The 25,432-nt window shown below is 54.2% G+C and overlaps 1 long non-coding RNA gene across 1 annotated transcript; it reads right to left on the bottom strand.

Annotated features, from left to right (window-relative positions):
• Window positions 1-10,430: 10,430 nt before the first annotated feature.
• LOC120047362 lies at window positions 10,431-18,261 on the bottom strand. The gene is made up of 5 exons (XR_005476873.1): window positions 18,150-18,261; window positions 17,134-17,136; window positions 13,825-13,896; window positions 13,632-13,699; window positions 10,431-10,507 (listed from the first exon to the last, which is right to left on the bottom strand). It is a non-coding gene; the product is annotated as an uncharacterized LOC120047362 (long non-coding RNA).
• Window positions 18,262-25,432: the final 7,171 nt, after the last annotated feature.

Here is a 25,432-nt window from a genome sequence, read left to right as displayed (position 1 = left end):
ATTAATGGAACGTTAAAGTGACCGAGTCCCACCCCGTCACCGCTTTCCACACAGACCGAGTCCCACCCGTCACGCCGCTTTCCACACAGACCGAGTCCCACCCAGTCACTCCGCTTCCACAAGACCGAGTCCCACCCCGTCACGCCGCTTTCCACACAGACCGAGTCCACCCCGTCAAGCCGTTTCCACCAGACCCGTCCCACCCCGTCACGCCGCTTTCCACACAGACCGAGTCTCCACCCCGTCACGCCGCTTTCCACACAGGACCGAGTCCCCACCCGTCACGCCGCTTTCCACACAGACCGAGTCCACCCCGTCACGCCGCTTTCCACACAGACCCGTCACACCGCTTCCACACAGACCCAGTCCCACCCCGTCACACCCTTTCCACACAGACCTGTCCACCCGTCACACCGCTTCCACACAGGACTCTCCCACCGCATTCCACACAAGACCCGTTCCACCCCGTCACACCGCTTTCCAAAACAGACCTCGTCCCAACCCGTCACACCGCTTTCCACACAGAACCTTCACGCCGCTTTCCACACAGACCTCGTCCCACCCCGTCACGCCGCTTTCCACACACAGACCGAGTCCCACCCGTCACGACCGCTTTCCACACAGACCAGTCCCCCCGCACGCCGCTTTCAAACCGCCGTCCACCGCTTTCACACAGGACCCGTCTCCACCGCTTTCCACACAGACCCAGTCCCACCCGTCACGCCCTTTCCACACAGACCCAGTCCACCACGTCACCACCGCTTCCACACAGACCGAGTCCCACCCCGTCACCGCTTTCCACAGACCGAGTCCCACCACCGTCCACCGCTTTCCACACAAGACGAGTCCCCCCCCGTCACGCGCTTTCACACAGACCGTCCCACCCCGTTCACGCCTTTCACACAGACCGAGTCCCACCACGTCACGCCGCTTTCCCACCAGGACCCGAGTCCCACCCCGTCACACCGCTTTCCACACAGACCGACCGTCCCACCCCGTCACTCCGTTTTCCACACAGACCGAGTCCCACCCGTCACGCGCCGCTTTCCACACAGACCTCGTCCCACCCGTCACTCGCTTTCCAACAGGACCTCGTCCACCCGCACTCGCTTTCCACACAGACCCGTCCCACCCGTCACGCCCCAGTCCCCACCGCCGCTTTCCACACAGACCCAGTCCCACCCCGTCACGCCGCTTTCACACAGACCGAGTCCCACCGACTTTCCACAAAGACCCGTCCCACCGCTTTCCACACAGAACCCGTCCCACCGCTTTCCACACAGACCCGTCCCACCCCATCACGCCGCTTTCCACACAGACCCTCCCACCCCGTCACACCGCTTTCCACACAGACCGAGTCCCACCCGTCACGCTTTCCACACAGACCCGTCCCACCGCCTTTCCACACAGACCCCGTCCACGCTTTCCACACAGACCCGTCCCACCCCGTCACGCCTTTCCACACAGACCCAGTCCCACCCCGTCACGCCGCTTTCCACAACAGACCGAGTCCCACCCCGTCACGCCGCTTTCCACACAGACCAGTCCCACCCCGTCCACGCGCTTTCCACACAGACCCGTCCCACCGTCACGACGCTTTCACACAGACCTCGTCCCACCCCGTCACGCCGCTTTCCACACAGACGAGTCCCACCCGTCACGCCGTTTCCACACCGACCCCGTCCCACCGCTTTCCACACAGACCCGTCCCACCCCGTCACGCCCTTTCCACACAGACCCAGTCCCACCCGTCACGCCGCTTTCCACACAGACCCGTCCCACCCCATCACGCCGCTTTCCACACAGACCTCGCCCCACCCCGTCACACCGCTTTCCACACAGACCGAGTCCCACCCCGTCACGCCGCTTTCCACACAGACCTCGTCCCACCCCGTCACGCCGCTTTCCACACAGACCGAGTCCCACCCGTCACGTCGCTTTCACACAGACCGAGTCCCACCCCGTCCACGCCGCTTCCACACAGACCGAGTCCCACCCGTTCACACCGTTTCACACAGACCCGTCCAACACCGTCCGCCGCTTTCCACACAGACCCCGTCCCCCACCGTTTCCACAACAGACCCCGTCCCACGCTTTCACACAGACCAGTCCCACCCCGTCACGCCGCTTTCCACACAGACCCAGTCCCACCCCGTCACGCCGCTTTCCACAGACCTCGTCCCACCAGTCACGCCGCTTCCACACAGACCATCGTCCACCCCGTCACGCCGCTTTCCACACAGACCGAGTCCCACCCCGCACGCCGCTTCCACACAGACCTCGTCACACCGCTTCCACACAGACCTCGTCCCACCCCGTCACACCGCTTTCCACACAGACCTCGTCCCACCCCGTCACACCGCTTCCCACACAGACCTCGTCCACACGCATTCACACAGACCTCATCCCACCCCGTCACACCGCTTCCACACAGACCTCGTCCACCCGTCACACGCTTTCCACACAGACCTCGTCACGCCGCTTCCACACAGACTCGCCCACCCCGTCACGCCGCTTTCCACACAGACGAGTCCCACCCCGTCACACGCTTTCCACACAGACAGTCCCACCCCGTCACACCGCTTTCCACACAGACAGTCCACCCGTCACGCCGCTTTCCACACAGATCGAGTCCACCCCGTCACAACGCTTTCCACACAGACCGAGTCCCACCCCGTCACACGCTTCCACACAGACCGAGTCCCACCCCGTCACGCCGCTTTCCACACAGACCTCGTCACACCGCTTTCCACACAGACCCAGTCCCACCCCGTCACACCGCTTTCACACAGACCTGTCCCACACCGTCACGCGCTTTCCACACAGACCCGTCCACCGCTTTCCACACAGACCCCGTCCCACCGCTTTCCACACAGACCCAGTCCCACCCCGTCACCGCTTCCACACAGACCCAGTCCCACCCCGTCACGCCGCTTTCCACAACAGACCCTCCCACCCCGTCACGCCGCTTTCACACAGACCGAGTCCCACCCCGTCACAGCCGCTTTCCACACAGGACCGAGTCCCACCCCGTCACGCCGCTTTCCACACAGACCTCAGTCACACCGCTTTCCACACAGACCCTCGTCCCACCCCGTCACACCGCTTTCCACACAGACCTGCGTCCACCCCGTCCACACCGCTTCCCACACAGACCCGTCCACCGCATTCCACACAGACCCGTCCCACCCCGTCACACCGCCTTTCCACACAGACCCGTTCCACACCGTCACACCGCTTTCCACCAGACCCGTCACGCCGCCTTTCCACACAGACTCAGTCCCACCCGTCACGCCGCTTTCCACACAGACCGAGTCCCACCCCGTCAACCGCTTTCCACACAGACCAGTCCCACCCGTCACACCGCTTTCCCACAGACCGAGCCCACCCGTCACGCCGCTTTCCACACAGACCGAGTCCCACCCGTCACCACCGCTTTCCACACAGACCGAGTCCCACCCGTCACGCCGCTTTCCACAGACCGAGTCCCACCCGTCACACCGCTTTCCACACAGACCGAGTCCACCCCGTCACGCCGCTTTCACACAAGACCGAGTCCCACCCCGTCACGCCGCTTTCCACACAGACCGAGTCCCACCCCGTCACGCCGCTTTCCACACAGACCGAGTCCCACCCCGTCACGCCGCTTTCCACACAGACCGAGTCCCACCCCGTCACGTCGCTTTCACACAGGACCCCCCACCGCTTTCCACACAACCCCGTCCCACCGCTTTCCACACAGACACCAGTCCCACCCCGTCACGCCGCTTTCCACACAGACCCAGTCCCACCACGTCACGCCGCTTTCCACACAGACCGAGTCCCACCCCGTCACGCCGCTTTCCACACAGACCGAGTCCCACCCCGTCACACCGCTTTCCACACAGACCTCGTCCACCCCGTCACGCCGCTTTCCACACAGACCTCGTCCCACCCCGTCACGCCGCTTTCCACACAGACCTCGTCCCACCGCATCCACACAGACCTGTCCCACCCCGTCACACCGCTTTCCACACAGACCACGTCCACCCGTCACACCGCTTTCCACACAGACCCGTCACGCCGCTTTCCACACAGACCCGTCCCACCCCGTCACGCCGCTTTCCACACAGACCGAGTCCCACCCAGTCACGCGCTTTCCACACAGACCAAGTCCCACCCCGTCACGCCCGCTTTCCACACAGACAACGAGTCCCACCCGTCACGACGCTTTCCACACAGGACCGAGTCCCACCCCGTTCAACCACCGCTTTCACACAGACCGAGTCCCACCCCGTCACGCCGCTTTCCACACAGACCGAGTCCCACCCAGTCACGCCGCTTTCCACAAAGACCGAGTCCCACCCCGTCACACCGCTTTCCACACAGACCGAGTCCCACCCCGTCACGCCGCTTTCCACACAGACCGAGTCCCACCCCGTCACGCCGCTTTCCACACAGACCGAGTCCCACCCCGTCACGCCGCTTTCCACACAGACCTCGTCCCACCCCGTCACGCCGCTTTCCACACAGACCGAGTCCCACCCCGTCACGTCGCTTTCCACACAGACCCCGTCCCACCGCTTTCCACACAGACCCCGTCCCACCGCTTTCCACACAGACCTCGTCCCACCCGTCACGCCGCTTTCCACACAGACCCAGTCCCACCCCGTCACGCCGCTTTCCACACAGACCGAGTCCCACCCCGTCACGCCGCTTTCCACACAGACCGAGTCCCACCCCGTCACGCCGCTTTCCACACAGACCGAGTCCCACCCCGTCACACCGCTTTCCACACAGACCGAGTCCCACCCCGTCACTCCGCTTTCCACAGACCTCGTCCCACCCCGTCACTCCGCTTTCCACACAGACCTCGTCCCACCCCGTCACGCCGCTTTCCACACAGACCTCGTCCCACCCCGTCACTCCGCTTTCCACACAGACCGAGTCCCACCCCGTCACTCCGCTTTCCACACAGACCCCGTCCCACCCCGTCACACCGCTTTCCACACAGACCTCGTCACGCCGCTTTCCACACAGACCTCGTCCCACCCCGTCACGCCGCTTTCCACACAGACCGAGTCCCACCCCGTCACGTCGCTTTCCACACAGACCAAGTCCCACCCCGTCACACCGCTTTCCACACAGACCGAGTCCCACCCAGTCACGCCGCTTTCCACACAGACCGAGTCCCACCCCGTCACACCGCTTTCCACACAGACCGAGTCCCACCCCGTCACGCCGCTTTCCACACAGACCGAGTCCCACCCCGTCACGTCGCTTTCCACACAGACCCCGTCCCACCGCTTTCCACACAGACCCCGTCCCACCGCTTTCCACACAGACCCAGTCCCACCCCGTCACGCCGCTTTCCACACAGACCCAGTCCCACCCCGTCACGCCGCTTTCCACACAGACCGAGTCCCACCCCGTCACGCCGCTTTCCACACAGACCGAGTCCCACCCCGTCACACCGCTTTCCACACAGACCGAGTCCCACCCCGTCACTCCGCTTTCCACAGACCTCGTCCCACCCCGTCACTCCGCTTTCCACACAGACCTCGTCCCACCCCGTCACGCCGCTTTCCACACAGACCTCGTCCCACCCCGTCACTCCGCTTTCCACACAGACCTCGTCCCACCCCGTCACTCCGCTTTCCACACAGACCCCGTCCCACCCCGTCACGCCCCAGTCCCACCCCGCCGCTTTCCACACAGACCCAGTCCCACCCCGTCACGCCGCTTTCCACACAGACCGAGTCCCACCGCTTTCCACACAGACCGAGTCCCACCGCTTTCCACACAGACCCCGTCCCACCGCTTTCCACACAGACCCCGTCCCACCGCTTTCCACACAGACCGAGTCCCACCCCGTCACACCGCTTTCCACACAGACCTCGTCCCACCCCATCACGCCGCTTTCCACACAGACCTCGCCCCACCCCGTCACACCGCTTTCCACACAGACCGAGTCCCACCCCGTCACGCCGCTTTCCACACAGACCTCGTCCCACCCCGTCACGCCGCTTTCCACACAGACCGAGTCCCACCCCGTCACGTCGCTTTCCACACAGACCGAGTCCCACCCCGTCACGCCGCTTTCCACACAGACCTCGTCACACCGCTTTCCACACAGACCCAGTCCCACCCCGTCACACCGCTTTCCACACAGACCTCGTCCCACCCCGTCACGCCGCTTTCCACACAGACCCCGTCCCACCGCTTTCCACACAGACCCCGTCCCACCGCTTTCCACACAGACCCCGTCCCACCGCTTTCCACACAGACCCAGTCCCACCCCGTCACGCCGCTTTCCACACAGACCCAGTCCCACCCCGTCACGCCGCTTTCCACACAGACCGAGTCCCACCCCGTCACGCCGCTTTCCACACAGACCTCGTCACACCGCTTTCCACACAGACCTCGTCCCACCCCGTCACACCGCTTTCCACACAGACCTCGTCCCACCCCGTCACACCGCTTTCCACACAGACCTCGTCACACCGCTTTCCACACAGACCTCGTCCCACCCCGTCACACCGCTTTCCACACAGACCTCGTCCCACCCCGTCACACCGCTTCCCACACAGACCTCGTCCCACCGCATTCCACACAGACCTCGTCCCACCCCGTCACACCGCTTTCCACACAGACCTCGTCCCACCCCGTCACACCGCTTTCCACACAGACCTCGTCACGCCGCTTTCCACACAGACCTCGTCCCACCCCGTCCCACCGCTTTCCACACAGACCGAGTCCCACCCCGTCACGCCGCTTTCCACACAGACCGAGTCCCACCCCGTCACGCCGCTTTCCACACAGACCTCGTCCCACCCCGTCACACCGCTTTCCACACAGACCGAGTCCCACCCCGTCACGCCGCTTTCCACACAGACCGAGTCCCACCCCGTCACGCCGCTTTCCACACAGACCGAGTCCCACCCCGTCACACCGCTTTCCACACAGACCGAGTCCCACCCCGTCACGCCGCTTTCCACACAGACCCCGTCCCACCGCTTTCCACACAGACCTCGTCCCACCCCGTCACACCGCTTTCCACACAGACCGAGTCCCACCCAGTCACGCCGCTTTCCACACAGACCGAGTCCCACCCAGTCACGCCGCTTTCCACACAGACCGAGTCCCACCCCGTCACACCGCTTTCCACACAGACCGAGTCCCACCCCGTCACGCCGCTTTCCACACAGACCGAGTCCCACCCCGTCACGCCGCTTTCCACACAGACCGAGTCCCACCCCGTCACGCCGCTTTCCACACAGACCCAGTCCCACCCCGTCACGCCGCTTTCCACACAGACCGAGTCCCACCCCGTCACGCCGCTTTCCACACAGACCGAGTCCCACCCCGTCACGCCGCTTTCCACACAGACCTCGTCCCACCCCGTCACACCGCTTTCCACACAGACCGAGTCCCACCCCGTCACGCCGCTTTCCACACAGACCGAGTCCCACCCCGTCACGCCGCTTTCCACACAGACCGAGTCCCACCCCGTCACGCTGCTTTCCACACAGACCGAGTCCCACCCCGTCACGTCGCTTTCCACACAGACCGAGTCCCACCCCGTCACGCCGCTTTCCACACAGACCGAGTCCCACCCCGTCACGCCGCTTTCCACACAGACCGAGTCCCACCCCGTCACGCCGCTTTCCACACAGACCGAGTCCCACCCCGTCACGCCGCTTTCCACACAGACCGAGTCCCACCCCGTCACGCCGCTTTCCACACAGACCTCGTCCCACCCCGTCACACCGCTTTCCACACAGACCTCGTCCCACCCCGTCACGCCGCTTTCCACACAGACCGAGTCCCACCCCGTCACGCCGCTTTCCACACAGACCGAGTCCCACCCCGTCACGCTGCTTTCCACACAGACCGAGTCCCACCCCGTCACGTCGCTTTCCACACAGACCGAGTCCCACCCCGTCACGCCGCTTTCCACACAGACCGAGTCCCACCCCGTCACGCCGCTTTCCACACAGACCGCGTCCCACCCCGTCACGCCGCTTTCCACACAGACCGAGTCCCACCCCGTCACGCCGCTTTCCACACAGACCGAGTCCCACCCCGTCACGCCGCTTTCCACACAGACCGAGTCCCACCCCGTCACGCCGCTTTCCACACAGACCCAGTCCCACCCCGTCACGCCGCTTTCCACACAGACCGAGTCCCACCCCGTCACGCCGCTTTCCACACAGACCGAGTCCCACCCCGTCACGCCGCTTTCCACACAGACCGAGTCCCACCCCGTCACGCCGCTTTCCACACAGACCGAGTCCCACCCCGTCACGCCGCTTTCCACACAGACCGAGTCCCACCCCGTCACGCCGCTTTCCACACAGACCCAGTCCCACCCCGTCACGCCGCTTTCCACACAGACCGAGTCCCACCCCGTCACGCCGCTTTCCACACAGACCGAGTCCCACCCCGTCACGCCGCTTTCCACACAGACCGAGTCCCACCCCGTCACGCCGCTTTCCACACAGACCGAGTCCCACAAGGAGCGGTTTGTTGTTGCTTGACAACGAGACACTTGTGTTCAGTCTGCTGGTCAATGCAGCACATACAACAATGTTGATGACAGAGACGTTGTTTCCACTTTAATCTTAATATAAATACACAAGCATTCTATAATTACAATATTAGTTTGTGTTTCTTACATCTGCAAACAGCTAGTTTGTGTTTTCTTAGCAAATTAAGCTAAATCGTGTTAGCCACTAATGCTAATCGCTAGCTAGCTGGCTAGTTAATAAAAGTACTGAGTCAGAGCAAACGTAGCTAGCTAATACAGCCTGTCCTGTAGAGGCTTACATCAGCATGTTGCTTGTGCAACAGTATCTTCTAAATCAGAGGAATAGGCGAAGCATGAATGTGTTGGCTATATGAATAAAGATTTAATGTAGCCAAAGATTATAAGGTCCCCTAGGAAACACTGAACATCACTTCCTACCCTGTCACAATAACTCATCCATGGCATTTTCATTCATTGTCAAACAACACTGTAATCAAAGTGCCCACTAGTATTTATATTCTAACTATAGAATTATAATAAACATTATATTTCCATGACTCCAAAAGTGTTTTGATCTAAATCGCAATTTGGTTAAAAATAAGGCCTGGTATTTTTGCAAATATCGTGGTAATGTGGAAATGAGTTCAGGAAATGCAGAAGTTGATGGAAATTATTTTAGTTTGAAGTTGAATTGAACAGTATAAAACAATCCGAATGGAGAAAAACCCATTGAAATAATGTAGAATGTATGTGTTGCCACCCAGGGTCACTACTCATAAAGCAAATGTAGAACTTTTATTAATCAAAAACATTAAATACCGTCACAAATGTGAAAAATACCATGATATGATGTATTGGCCATATCGCCCAGCCCTACTTACAGGTACACAGAGAGACATTTTACAGACATCTAAATGTCTATGTCTGGGTACAGATGCATGCTGGTCCAGTGGCTTAATCTGCTGGACTGACTGGGGGGGACAATCTGGAGCTGGAGAGGGGTAAGGTTGGAGCAAAAGCCTGCACAGCCAGTATCTCTCCAGGACCTGGGTTGGGTTGGCCATCCCTCTACAGCACGATGAGAGGACCATGGTCTGGTCTGGAGGACAGTATGGAGGACAGCTGTTTGTTAGGCCTGTAGAGCCCTGGGTGAGAGGACCATGGTCTGGAGGACAGTATGGAGGACTTCCTGAATTCCACTAGCACAATATCTTCAGGCTGCATATCCAACAATCACAAGTCTTTGGACAGATAAACACACCTCATTCTCTTGTTTAGGAACAGAAAGCAAGACAATCACAAGTCTTTGGACAGAACCTCATTCTCTTGTTTAGGAACAGAAAGCAAGACAGGGAGGGAGAGAGAGAGAGAGAGAGACAGGGAGGGAGAGAGAGAGAGAGAGAGAGACAGGGAGGGAGAGAGAGAGAGAGAGAGACAGGGAGGGAGAGAGAGAGAGAGACAGGGAGGGAGAGAGAGAGAGAGAGAGAGACAGGGAGGGAGAGAGAGAGAGACAGGGAGGGAACAGAAAGCAAGACAATCCCAACGCTGTTAAATCTCCACTATCTGGATGCCTTGTGGTGTCACCATCCTGTCCAATAGAAGATACTCTCCTCCCTGCTGACTGGAAGACAAGAGGAGAGACAGGAGAGAAGAGGGATTCTTTTCCCCTGTGGGTCCGCTGTCTTGTATTCTTTCTCTTGCTTCCTCTTTTCCTCCCCCTCTCTCCTCGTCCTCCCCCTCTCTTCCCCCGTTCGCCCTCTCTTATTTCCTGATGCAGTTGGGCCAGCTGAGTCCTCCGCAGGCTGCAGACACAACTACATACAGGACCACCTGACGAGAACACAGAACATAGTTCAGACTATTTTACACACACACACACACACAGGTGAACAGACAGACAGTACCTACCAGTGACACCACCACGACGACAGTCAGTTTGAGGTTCTTCATACACATAGCTCTGGCCAGGTTACGACTGGTGGTCTTAAAACTCACAGACTGGAGGAGAGAGGAAGTTAGTGATGCTCTGAGCCAGGTTATAGGCGTAGTAGTAGGATTGTCACGATCGTCAAAGGGACTGAGAGAGGACCAAGGCGCAGCGCGTAGAAAGTACATCTTTTTATTTAAAGAAGGAAAAAACAAAACAAACCAACAAAACAGACGACCGTGAAGCTATACAAACATAAGTGCTGACACAAAACACTTCGACATAGACACAGCTAGACTTCTATACTAAACATAAACCCAACTACTCTAATAAACCCCCTAAACCTTACAACCACCCTAGACACTACAAAAAACACATACATTCCCCATGTCACACCCTGACCTAACTAAAATAATTAAGAAAACAAAAAATACTAAGGCCAGGGCGTGACATAACCCCCCCCTTAAGGTGCGAACTCCGGGCGCACCAGCACATAGTCTAGGGGAGGGTCTGGGTGGGCGTCCGTCCACGGCGGCGGCTCCGGCACTGGTCGTGGTCCCCACCCCACCATAGTCACTACCCGCTTACGTAGCCTCCTCCAAATGGCCACCCTCCACATTAACCCCACTGGATTAAGGGGCAGCACCTGACTAAGGGGCAGCACCGGACTAAGGGGCAGCACCGGACTAAGGGGCAGCACCGGACTAAGGGGCAGCACCGGACTAAGGGGCAGCACCAGGATAAGGGGCAGCACCAGGATAAGGGGCAGCACCAGGATAAGGGGCAGCACCAGGATAAGGGGCAGCACCAGGATAAGGGGCAGCTCCGGACTGAGGGACGGCAGCTCCGGACTGAGGGACGGCAGCTCCGGACTGAGGGACGGATCCTGGCTGGATGACTGCTCTGGCGGATCTTGGCTGGACGGCTCTGGCGGATCCTGGCTGGACGGCTCATGGCTGGCTGACGGATCTGGCTGCTCATGGCTGGCTGACGGATCTGGCTGCTCATGGCTGGCTGACGGATCTGGCTGCTCATGGCTGGCTGACGGATCTGGCTGCTCATGGCTGGCTGACGGATCTGGCTGCTCATGGCTGGCTGACGGATCTGGCTGCTCATGGCTGGCTGACGGATCTGGCTGCTCATGGCTGGCTGACGGATCTGGACGCTCATGGCTGGCTGACGGATCTGGACGCTCATGGCTGGCTGACGGATCTGGACGCTCATGGCTGGCTGGCGACTCTGGCAGATCCTGTCTGGTTGGCGACTCTGGCAGATCCTGTCTGGTTGGCGGCTCTGGCAGATCCTGTCTGGTTGGCGGCTCTGGCAGATCCTGTCTGGTTGGCGGCTCTGGCAGATCCTGTCTGGTTGGCGGCTCTGGCAGATCCTGTCTGGTTGGCGGCTCTGGCAGATCCTGTCTGGTTGGCGGCTCTGGCAGATCCTGTCTGGTTGGCGGCTCTGGCAGATCCTGACTGACTAACGGCTCTAGCGGCTCCTGACTGACTAACGGCTCTGACGGCTCGGGACAGACGGGCGGCTCTAATGGCTCGGGACAGACGGATGGCTCAGACGGCACTGGGCAGACGTATGGCTCAGATGGCGCTGGGGAGACGGATGGCTCAGATGGCGCTGGGGAGACGGATGGCTCAGATGGCGCTGGGGAGACGGATGGCTCAGATGGCGCTGGGGAGACGGATGGCTCAGATGGCGCTGGGGAGACGGATGGCTCAGATGGCACTGGGCAGACGGATGGCTCTGGCCGGAATAGGCGCACTGTAGGCCTGGTGCGTGGTGCCGGAACTGGAGGCACCGGGCTAAGGACGCGCACCTTCAGGCTAGTGCGGGGAGAAGGAACAGGGCATACTGGACCCTGGGGACGCACATTAGGCCTAGTGCGTGGTGCCGGAACTGGTGGTACCGGGCTGGGGACACGCATCTCAGGGCTAATGCGGGGAGCAGCAACAGGATGCACAGGACTCTGGAGACGCACAGGAGGCTTGGTGCGTGGTGCCGGAATTGGTGGTACCGGGCTGGAGACACGCACCATAGGACGAGTGCGTGGAGGAGGAACAGGGCTCTGGAGACACACTGGAAGCCTGGTGCGTGGTGTAGGCACTGGTGGAACTGGACTGGGGCGGGGAGGTGGCGACGGAAATACCGGACCGTGCAGGCGTACTGGTTCCCTTGAGCACCGAGCCTGCCCAACCTTACCTGGTTGAATGCTCCCCGTCGCCCTACCCGTGCGGGGAGGTGGAATAACCCGCACCGGGCTATGTAGGCGAACCGGGGACACCATGCGTAAGGCTGGTGCCATGTATGCCGGCCCGAGGAGACGCACTGGAGACCAGACGCGTTGAGCCGGCTTCATGACACCTGGCTCAATGCCCAATCTAGCCCTACCAGTGCGGGGAGGTAGAATAACCCGCACCGGGCTATGGACATGTACAGGAGACACCGTGCGCTCTACTGCGTAACACGGTGTTCGCCCGTACTCCCGCTCTCCACGGTTAGCCTGGGAAGTGGGCGCAGGTCTCCTACCTGCCCTCGGCCCACTACCTCTAAGCCCCCCCCCCAAGAAATTTTTTGGGCTGACTCACAGGCTTCCTACCGCGTCGTCGTGCTGCCTCCATTCGCCGGTATCCCTCCTCACACTGCGCCAGAGAATCCCAGGCTGGCTCCGGCACTCGCCCTGGGTCGATCGCCCACCTGTCGATCTCCTCCCACGTAGTGTAGTCCATATTACGCTCCCATTTCCATTCCTCCTTGCGCTGCTCCTGTTGCCGCTTTTCACGCTGCTTGATCCCGTGTTGGTGGGGAATTCTGTCACGATCGTCAAAGGGACTGAGAGAGGACCAAGGCGCAGCGCGTGGAAAGTACATCTTCTTTTTATTTAAAGAAGGAAAAAACAAAACAAACCAACAAAACAGACGACCGTGAAGCTATACAAACATAAGTGCTGACACAAAACACTTCGACATAGACACAGCTAGACTTCTATACTAAACATAAACCCAACTACTCTAATAAACCCCCTAAACCTTACAACCACCCTAGACACTACAAAAAACACATACATTCCCCATGTCACACCCTGACCTAACTAAAATAATTAAGAAAACAAAAAATACTAAGGCCAGGGCGTGACAAGGATAGTTGGTGTATAGTTGAGTAATTGTAGTAGATTAGAATGTGACTCACTGAGCCGACCAGGTTCTCTGTTTTATCAATCAGCAACTCCAACTTCTCTCCCCTCTGAGCCACCAAGTCTGTAGGAAACACAGAGGAAACACAAGAAACTAAAGTACACTGGATCCTCAGACCCTAGACACTTCTCCCCGAGCCCCTAATACAGTGGTGGATGTAGGAGTCTTATCTCACCGATGTTGTGCACCATGATGCCTTTCAGATCGTCAACCTGCAGCTGAGTCTCAGCCAGGCGATCTGATGGAGGACAGGAATGGTGCTGGGGGAGGGGGGGAGAGAGGGAGGGGGGAGAGAGGGAGGGGGAGAGAGAGAAGGAGAGAGAGAGGGGGAGAGAGAGAGAGAAGGAGAGAGAGAGGGGGAGAGAGAGAGAGAAGGAGAGAGAGAGGGGGAGAGAGAGAGAGAAGGAGAGAGAGAGGGGGAGAGAGAGAGAGAAGGAGAGAGAGAGGGGGAGAGAGAGAGAGAAGGAGAGAGAGAGGGGGAGAGAGAGAGAGAAGGAGAGAGAGAGAAGGAGAGAGAGAGGGGGAGAGAGAGAGGGGGAGAGACAGAGAGAAGGAGACAGAGAAGGAGAGAGAGGGGGAGAGAGAGAGAGAAGGAGAGAGGGGGGGAGAGAGAGAGAGGAGAGAGAGAGGGGGAGAGAGAGAGAGAAGGAGAGAGAGAGGGGAGAGAGAGAGAGAAGGAGAGAGAGAGGGGGAGAGAGAGAGAGAAGGAGAGAGAGAGGGGGAGAGAGAGAGAGAAGGAGAGAGAGAGGGGGAGAGAGAGAGAGAAGGGGAGAGGGGGGGAGAGAGAGAGAGAAGGAGAGAGGGGGAGAGAGAGAGAGAAGGAGAGAGAGAGGGGGAGAGAGAGAGAAGGAGAGAGAGAGGGGGAGAGAGAGAGAGGAGAGAGGGGGGGAGAGAGAGAGAGAAGAGAGAGGGGGGAGAGAGAGAGAGAAGGAGAGAGGGGGGGAGAGAGAGAGAGAAGGAGAGAGGGGGGGAGAGAGAGAGAGAAGGAGAGAGGGGGGAGAGAGAGAGAGAAGGAGAGAGGGGGGGAGAGAGAGAGAGAAGGAGAGAGGGGGGAGAGAGAGAGAGAAGGAGAGAGAGGGGGAGAGAGAGAGAGAAGGAGAGAGAGGGGGAGAGAGAGAGAGAAGGAGAGAGAGGGGGAGAGAGAGAGGGGGAGAGAGAGAGGGAGACACAGAAGGAGAGAGAGAGACAGAGAAGGAGAGAGGGGGGGGGAGAGAGAGAGAGAGAAGGAGAGAGAGAGGGGGGAGAGAGAGAGAGGGAGACACAGAAGGAGAGAGAGAGACAGAGAAGGAGAGAGGGGGGGAGAGAGAGGGAGAGGAGACAGAGAGAGAGAGACACAGAGAAGGAGAGAGAGACAGAGAAGGAGAGAGAGACAGAGAGAGAAGGAGAGAGAGAGAGAGAGAGGGGGAGAGGGAGACACAGAAGGAGAGAGAGACAGAAGGAGAGAGGGGGGGAGAGAGAGAGAGAAGGAGAGGAGACAGAGAGAGAGAGACACAGAGAAGGAGAGAGGGGGGGAGAGAGAGAGAGAAGGAGAGAGAGAGGGGGAGAGGGAGACACAGAAGGAGAGAGAGAGAGAGACACAGAGAAGGAGAGGATCAGTGGTATGGTGTTCATGTGACTGAAGGTAAACAAAATACACACAGTCCTCACTAACACACAGACAGTCCTCACTAACACACAGACAGTCCTCACTAACACACAGACAGTCCTCACTAACACACAGACAGTCCTCACTAACACACAGACAGTCCTCACTAAAACAGACAGCCCTCACTAACACACAGACAGTCCTCACTAACACACAGACAGTCCTCACTAACAAACAGACAGCCCTCACTAACACACAGATGGAGTGTGTGCTCAGAGTTCCCCCAGAGGCAGAGTTGTCATGTTCCCCTTACGAGCCCCTCCTGCCTTACTCAACCTCCTTTCAGTCCAGTCTTTTATCCCCTAACCCTTCCTCCAGCTTCCCCACAGCCATAATCCGTTCAGCCCCGTCGCTGTAAGACCCCTGCTCTGGCCCTTTAAGACGGATGTGTGTTCCTAATCTCCCCTGCTATTAGCGATGGGCATTCTGAGTCTGTTCAGTGAGCTGGCTCCTAAACGGCTCCTAAACGGCTCCTAAACGGCTCCTAAACGGCTCCTAAACGGCTCCTAAACGGCTCCTAAACGGCTCTTTGTTCAGTAGTGCTTATAATGTACCTAAAACCATGTAAAAATAGCTCATCGCTAATGTAAAGCCAACAAAATTGCCTGGGATTATGTCAGATGACATGCGAGTTCACTTACATTTTTAACAGACCAAATGTTTAGATGAGAGTGAAATAAGCAAGCAGGAAGAAGAAAGCAGAAAGTTTGTTGTGGTGTAACAGCACTTTAGTGTTTTATATGTTTTATAAACAATTAGCTATACGTTATATATGTCTAAGACACTTACACATTTAAAACCTTTGTTTTAAAGTGCTTCACAGTGCATTCGGGAAGGATTCAGACCCCTTGACTTTTTCCACATTTTGTTACGTTACAGCCTTATTCCAGTCAGCCACTGCCTGTCACAAAGGGAGTACCCCAAGGCTCAATCCTAGGCCCCACACTCTTCTCAAATTTACATCAACATAGCTCAGGCAGTAAGAAGCTCTCTCATCCATTTATATGTAGATGATACAGTCTTATACTCAGCTGGCCCCTCCCCGGATTTTGTGTTAACTGCTCTACAAAGCTTTCTTAGTGTCCAACAAGCTTTCTCTGCCCTTAACCTTGTTCTGAACACCTCCAAAACAAAGGTAATGAGGTTTGGTAAGAAGAATGCCCCTCTCCCCACCTGTGTGATTACTACCTCTGAGGGTTTAGAGCTTGAGGTGTTCACCTCATTCAAGTACTTGGGAGTATGGCTAGACGGTACACTGTCCTTCTCTCAGCACATATCAAAGCTGCAGGCTAAAGTTAAATCTAGACTTGGTTTCCTCTATCGTAATCGCTCCTCTTTCACCACAGCTGCCAAACTAACCCTGATTCAGAAGACCATCCTACCCATATAAATTACGGAAACATAATTTATAGATTGGCAGGTAAGGGTGCTCTCGAGCGGCTAGATGTTCTTTACCATTCGGCCATCAGATTTGCAACCAATACTCCTTATAGGACACATCACTGCACTCCTCTGTAAACTGGACATCTCTGTATACCCACTGGTTGATCCTAATTTATAAAACCCTCTTAGGCCTCACTCCCCCCTATCTGAGATATCTACTGCAGCCCTCATCCTCCACATACAACACCCGTTCTGCCAGTCACATTCTGTTAAAGGTCCCCAAAGCACACACATCCCTGGGTCGCTCCTCTTTTCAGTTCGGTGCAGCTAGCGACTGGAACGAGCTGCAACAAACACTCAAACTGGACAGTTTTATCTCAATCTCTTCATTCAGACTCAATCATGGACACTCTTACTGACAGTTGTGGCTGCTTAGCGTGATGTATTGTTATGATGTATTGTTCTCTACCTTCTTGTCCTTTGTGCTGTTGTCTGTGCCCAATAATGTTTGTACCATGTTGTGTTGCTGCCATGCTGTTGTCTTAGGTTTCTCTTTATGTAGTGTTATGTTGTCTCTCTTAACGTGATGTGTCCTATATTTAATTGATTGGTGGAGTGCTGCAGAGATGGATGTCCTTCTGGAAGGTTCTCCCATCTCCACAGAGGAACTCTGGAGCTCTGTCAGAGTGACCATCGGGTTCTTGGTCACCTCCCTGACCACCTCCCTGACCCTTCTCCCCCGATTACTCAGTTTGGCCAGACGGCCAGCTCTAGGAAGAGTCTTGGTGGTTCCACATTTCTTCCATTTAAGAATGATGGAGGCCACTGTGTTCTTGGGGACCTTCAATGCTGCAAAAATGTTTTGGTACCCTTCCCCAGATCTGTGCCTTGACACAATCCTGTCTCGGAGCTCTACGGACAATTCATTTTGCTCTGACATGCACTGTCAACTGTGAAACATTATATAGACCATGCCTTTCCAAATCATGTCCAATCAATTGAATTGACCACAGGTGGACTCCAATCAAGTTGTAGAAACATCTCAAGGATGATCAATGGAAACAGGATGCACCTGAGCTCAATTTTGAGTCTCATAGGAGGGAGAAGGGCAGGGAAGGGGACAGGGAGGGAAGGGGGCAGGGAGGGAGAGAGAGAGGCAGGGGGGGTGGTGCAGCAGACAGCCCAGTCACCTGAGTGAGATGAGAGCAGCATTATCAATGTGACTTGTGTTAATTGGACCTTGCGGGCGGGTTTTGATTGATCATTATTCTGGAAATGTCAGCTACACCTGGCAACCCTGTGTCACAGCCTGTTCTGACCACTCACTACCATACTAACATATTACAGGATTGGTTCTCATCATCGCAGTAGCCAGAGTGGAGGATAACTAACTCACCATCTGATCAGGGAGTGTGTGTGTGTGTGTGTGTGTGTGTGTGTGTGTGTGTGTGTGTGTGTGTGTGTGTGTGTGTGTGTGTGTCTCACCATCTGAGCCATCAGAGTGGAGGAGAACTCTGAGTTCATTGCGTAGGGAAGAGCTGTCTGAGCTCTGGAACCATACGTGGTCTGGAAACGCTTCTTCACCTCTCCCAGGAAGCTGAACACACGTGACCGCTCAAAGTCCTAGCAGACAGTTAACACAATCAGACACTACAGTCCCGACAGACAGACAGACAATACACACTGCAGTCCCGACAGACAATACACACTGCAGTCCCGACAGACAATACACACTGCAGTCCCGACAGACAATACACACTGCAGTCCCGACAGACAGACAGACAATACACACTGCAGTCCCGACAGACAATACACACTGCAGTCCCGGCAGACAGACAGACAATACACACTGCAGTCCTAGCAGACAGACAATACACACTGCAGTCCCGACAATACACACTGCAGTCCCGACAGACAGACAGACAATACACACTGCAGTCCCGACAGACAATACACACTGCAGTCCCGACAGACAATACACACTGCAGTCCCGACAGACAATACACACTGCAGTCCCGACAGACAATACACACTGCAGTCCCGACAGACAATACACACTGCAGTCCCGACAGACAATACACACTGCAGTCCCGACAGACAGACAGACAATACACACTGCAGTCCCGACAGACAGACAGACAATACACACTGCAGTCCCGACAGACAATACACACTGCAGTCCTAGCAGACAGACAATACACACTGCAGTCCTAGCAGACAGACAGACAATACACACTGCAGTCCCGACAATACACACTGCAGTCCCGACAGACAGACAGACAATACACACTGCAGTCCCGACAGACAATACACACTGCAGTCCCGACAGACAATACACACTGCAGTCCCGACAGACAATACACACTGCAGTCCCGACAGACAATACACACTGCAGTCCCGACAGACAATACACACTGCAGTCCCGACAGACAATACACACTGCAGTCCCGACAGACAATACACACTGCAGTCCCGACAGACAATACACACTGCAGTCCCGACAGACAATACACACTGCAGTCCCGACAGACAGACCTTAATCCTTTAGGACTCTAGGGGGGGGGGGGGGGGGGGGGGTTCATTTAGACCCTTTAGGTATAAAACATGTTTTATGAAACATTGAATTTCCTTACTGCTATTAGCCCATAGAAACACATTGGATAACAGATTCATACATGGAAAAACAAAGTCAAACAAATGATCAAAAAGGAGGTTTTAAAGGGTCTGTCCTATATCGGAGAAAAATTATTTTAGTTTCTGTCTTATACACTGCTCAAAAAAATAAAGGGAACACTTAAACAACACAATGTAACTCCAAGTCAATCACACTTCTGTGAAATCAAACTGTCCACTTAGGAAGCAACACTGATTGACAATAAATTTCACATGCTGTTGTGCAAATGGAATAGACAGATGGAAATTATAGGCAATTAGCAAGACACCCCCAATAAAGGAGTGGTTCTGCAGGTGGTGACCACAGACCACTTCTCAGTTCCTATGCTTCCTGGCTGATGTTTTGGTCACTTTTGAATGCTGGCGGTGCTTTCACTCTGCTTTCACGCCTATAAAAATAATGACCAAAGCCTGTATACTCACGTCATCAGTGATACAGAGGTAAATGATTCTGTCATGGCAGACTAAAGCCTGTATACTCACATCATCAGTGATACAGAGGTAAATGATTCTGTCATGGCAGACTAAAGCCTGTATACTCACATCATCAGTGATACAGAGGTAAATGATTCTGTCATGGCAGACTAAAGCCTGTATACTCACATCATCAGTGATACAGAGGTAAATGATTCTGTCATGGCAGACTAAAGCCTGTATACTCACATCATCAGTGATACAGAGGTAAATGATTCTGTCATGGCAGACTAAAGCCTGTATACTCACATCATCAGTGATACAGAGGTAAATGATTCTGTCATGGCAGACTAAAGCCTGTATACTCACATCATCAGTGATACAGAGGTAAATGATTCTGTCATGGCAGACTAAAGCCTGTATACTCACATCATCAGTGATACAGAGGTAAATGATTCTGTCATGGCAGACTAAAGCCTGTATACTCACATCATCAGTGATAGAGGTAAATGATTCTGTCATGGCAGATGTAGTGGAAGAGATAGCTGAAGGAGAAGACAAGATACTCAGTCTGATTTGATCTTCACGGTCACACGAACATACATACAGTACAAGTAGAACAGGACTATCCATCTCCAGGTTGTGTGGCTGTCTGAGTGTTAACCCTACCTGCCATGGCTGTAGGTGAGCTTGTTGTTCTCGGATGGTATCTTAGCTAGGATCTGTTCTGTCACCTCCAGGAAATTACCGCCACACCACGCATGTTTCGCCAGGACGGTACTGCCACGGGCAACCACCGCAAACCGGATCGCCATGGTTGTGGACACGGTCAGGGAGGACAGCTGGGCAGGGATTCACTGAGAGTGAAGGACAACACTGGAGAGAGGGATACAGTGAAATGGTGGGTTAAGATAGTTTCACCACTAAGCTAGTGGCAAGGTAGGCAATGAATAGTAGCCAGGTCAACAACACTGACATGTAGCTAACTAGGTTAGCTAACTAACTAACCAACCAAATCCAATGCACTAGCTAGCCGTTTGCCTGCAAGGTGAACGTCTGGTGACATCAGCAAGAGATTCACCACCGTGGCTAACTTTACATGACCGTTTTTCTTGTGAATAAAAGTACTGTAGCGAAGTAACGTTATGTTGCTGGCTGGTCAGTAGAACCGTGGTAAACTTACCGCATCCTGGGTACCTAAGATTACGATCATCCTGGTACCTCATCGTTAGCGATACTACGACCAGTTCAAATGTTTTGTTGGCAGTAACAAACAATAAAGCATCATTATGCACACCTGGCGAGGCTCTGCTGTCTTCAAAACGATGTGTTTTCAACATTTAAACAACGGTTTCGATAATCCTATCGAATGACTTCTGCTTTCCAGATCATTCGAAGCTTTCTCCGGTTCCATCCAGGGAAATGTGGTTATTTTTGACTAGGAACTACTGCTTACAATGAATATGATAAATATTTGAACAACACTTCTTTGTGTACAACAACTTGCTGGTTGTGTCTCTTACTAACGTCACGTATTTTTCAATTTATGTCACATTTAAGCGACGAAACAGGAAGCAACGCAGTTGAGAGATGTAACCAAAGATGTACATCTAAACCAAGATAGACCACTGCCTGTCGTTTCCAATAAGAAAACATTAGTCATAGTGGGCAGAAGCAAGGAGATGGACAGAGCCAAGCACGCTAGTGAGATCCTAATTGCCTACGGAAGGCCAAACGGTTCAAATCATCTTACCTGGAACACGTTTTAACACTTGTAATGATTTTCAAATGTTTTATTTCACCTTTATTTAACCAGGTAGGCTAGTTGCCAACAAGTTCTCATTTACAACTGTGACCTGGCCAAGATAAAAACAAAGCAGTTCGACACATACAACAACAGAGTTATGCAGGAGTCATGAAGCAAATAGCAAAATGCACAATCATTTAAAAAAATATATAACGACTTGGGGCTAGCCATTGTAAGTGCAGGGTCACTCGCCCCAACAGTGCTTGAGGGGAGCGAATGCTCGGGAGAGAGAGGGGGAGGGGTGAGTTTGGTGTAGTGGGGGTACAGGTACCAGACAGGGGGAGACAGGCCAGGGCAGATGGTGAACATCGAGGGGTGAGTGTAGGGGGGGTACCTGTACCAGACAGGGGGAGACAGGCCCGGGCAGATGGTGAACAGAGAGGGGGGGGGGGGGGTACCTGTACCAGACAGGGGGAGACAGGCCCGGGCAGACGGTGAACAGAGAGGGGTGAGTGTAGTGGGGGTACCTGTACCAGACAGGGGGAGACGGGCCAGGGCAGACGGTGAACAGAGAGGGGGGAGTGTGGTGGGGGTACCTGTACCAGACAGGGGGAGACGGGCCAGGGCAGATGGTGAACAGAGAGGGGGAGGTACCTGTACCAGACAGGGGAAGACAGGCCCGGGCAGACGGTGAACAGAGAGGGGGAGGTACCTGTACCAGACAGGATGAGACAGGCCAGGGCAGACGGTGAACAGATCGCCAGGTGGAATCCAAGCAGCAGTGCAGCAGGCAACAAGAGGAGGTGTCACACCCTCTTGGGAGAAACTTTTATTTCTGGAGTCAGATTTCTTGTAGAAAATGCCAGTGATGATCTCTGAACAGCAGGAGGGGGCTTCAGAGGACGCTTCAAAGACTCCTGACACTTGTTGGGCCCAAAGGCCTTTTACTTCAAACCTTAGTGCTAATTGAATTTGTATCTGTCCTAGCCTTACCTCAGCATTCAGTCCCCATAGAGTAAAATATATCATTGTAATGTACTTTCATTTTGCTTTTTCTTCTTGGCTTTCAAAATAGCATCAGACCAAACACTACTCACTCAGTTCCCGGTTGGATGCTGTCCTCAGGTCTCTGCTGTTTGTTTGCTAGAGCACCCTCTGTATAGCTTGGAAAAAGAGAACCTTGGAAGCAGTAATCTCTCCTGATAATTGTGGTCAAAATTAGGTTGTGGGTTTGGAGTTTTGATCTGAAGCGAAGGCCATGCTGTAGAGGGTAGCATGCTGCATATGTACCCGCCGAAAAATCCAAGTTTATCTCACTCCAAATCTATCCTTTTGTAAAAAACATGTTAAAAAAATGTGAGCTCACATTAAGCTGTGTGTGATTGAGCAAATGATCCTGCTGTAGTCTTCCTCTATCCATCTATACCTGCTCTCCTCACCGTGACCTCTGACCCATTCTTCTGTCCTCGCCATGTTCTCTGACCTCTGACCCGTTCTGCTGTCCTCACCATGACCTTTGACCTCCGACCCATTCTGCTGTACTCACCGTGTTCTCTGACCACTGAGGGAATTAAAGACTTCTATATGCTGACTGACTGGTGTGTACACTGTAGACTACTATGAGTTAGTGGTTGTTACATGCAGTGTCCTACGCTGGCCACTAGGAGTCCCCAAACATTCATATGATAGTTACCAGACAATTCAGTTGAACCTTTATTCACATACTGGTATAAGACACTGAACAATAATAAATACATCTCATCAGAACACACACACACACACACACACACACACACACACACACACACACACACACACACACACACACACACACACACACACACACACACACACACACACACACACACACACACACACACACACACACACCTCCATTATATACAATATACACACTCAGTTTATCAGGTACTGATATCAGGTACTGGTACCTTTCACGATAATGACATCGCTCCTACAGACAGTGAGTCACGTGGTCGTGGCTTGCTATATAAAGCAGGCAGACAGGCATTGAGGCATTCCGTTACTGTCCGATTGAACATTAGAATGGGAAAAACAAGTGACCTAAGCGATTTTGAGCATGATTGTCGGTGCGATGCGCTCCGGTTCCAGTTTCTCAGAAATGGCCGTCCTCCTGGGATTTTCAGACAGTGTCTAGGGTTTACCGAGAACGGTGCGACAAACAAAACAAGCATAGAGTCAGCAGAGCAGCCCGGTGGGCAAAAACAGCTGGTTGAAACAGCCAAACAACGGCACAGTTCAACAGTGGTGTGCAGAACAGCATCTCAGCATGAATGGACTGTTGCAGCAGACGACCGGGTTCCTATCAGCTACAAACAAGAAGAAGCAGCTCCAGTGGCCATCACCAACACTGGACAACTGAGGAGTGTAAAAACATCACCTTGTCCCACGAATCCCAGTTCATGTTGCTGATGGCAGAGTCAGGATGAGTACATGTCCCCATCCTGCCCGGTGTCCACCGGTACAGGCTGGTGTCCACCGGTACAGCCCGGTGTCCACCGGTACAGCCCGGTGTCCACCGGTACAGGCTGGTGGCGTAACGGTGTGGGGAATGTTTGGCACGCGTTAGGTCCCTTGATACCAATTGAGCAACGTTTGAACACCACACCTTGTAGAATCCATGCCCCAAAGAAGTCAGGTTGTTCTGGAGCAAAGGGGGGTTCGACCCAGTACTAGATGAGTAAACCGAACACACTGGCCACTGAGTGTACATATATTAAAAACAGAAAACGACATTTTAAGTGAGAATAGGCACTGGTCTGAAATATAGGAAATTCCCATGAGCACCAAAATGCCTATTCCACCTATTCTCTACCAAGGGTTTCCAGCACACAGCTTTGACCTACTACAGTAGCTATGTTGTTCTATTGTACTTCAATCTATGTGTAGGCAGGTTGCTTAGGATCCAAACCTCCTCATACATCCTAATTCATACTATTAGAGGTTCTCACACAATCATTTGTACTGTCTGCAAGCCAAACACACCACAGTACGACAGTATCCCATCACGTTACCTTTTCATGCTTCTTTTGTATTAAATGAAAGCAACCTTACAAGACCATCAGGCTTGATTGATCTGTTTTGTCTTGTAACGCAGTGCATGCCTGTATTTCCTTAAAACTTTATTTAAAAAAAAATATGTAATTGAAAAAATGATCATAATAAGATATTTCTGGGGTCAGTAAGTAACAACATAACAACAGGTTGTGGTGTGTTGGACACAGTAGCTCAGATAAAGAGCCGATCTGCATTCCTGATTTCTGGAACTGGTAGCTTACCTGTAGCTTACCTGTAGCTTACCTGTAGCTTACCTGTAGCTTACCTGTAGCTTACCTGTAGCTTACCTGTAGCTTACCTGTAGCTTACCTGTAGCTTACCTGTAGCTTACCACTTGTTTCAAACATGGTCCTATTTTATCAATTGCTTTGCTGATCTGTCAAAATAATACGTAGCTTAAAATTGTTTGTACTTAAATATAGATAGTGACGCAACAATACACATTTACAATAGGCCTATATCTAAAAATACGTACAGCCAAATTATTGATATATACATGTAATGAACACGAGGGAGACAGAGACCTGGTTTCAAGCGCAGGGCTCAGCAGGTGTTTATTGCAAAGGACCACAGGAGGAGGCAGGTAGCTGGGTCCAGGGGCAGGCAGAAGGTCATACACAGGGGGTCCAAAAGGGCAACAGTACAGGCAGGGAAAAGGCTGGTAACGTCGTCCAGGAGATCAGGTAATAGGTAGATAAGAGGAAATCAAATAGGCTAAGGTACAGGCAGGGAATAGGCAAAGGGCGTCGTTAGTGAGGCAGGCAAAAACTATCATACACGGGAGGATTAAATTACAGGAAAAACAGAGCTCTGAAAGACGTGTGTCACAAAACAAACA

This window comes from Salvelinus namaycush, chromosome 5 (assembly GCF_016432855.1).
Source record: "Salvelinus namaycush isolate Seneca chromosome 5, SaNama_1.0, whole genome shotgun sequence".
Lineage (NCBI taxonomy): Eukaryota > Metazoa > Chordata > Actinopteri > Salmoniformes > Salmonidae > Salvelinus > Salvelinus namaycush.
Note: the sequence above shows the minus strand (reverse complement) of the source record. Positions and strands in the feature narration are given on the sequence as shown.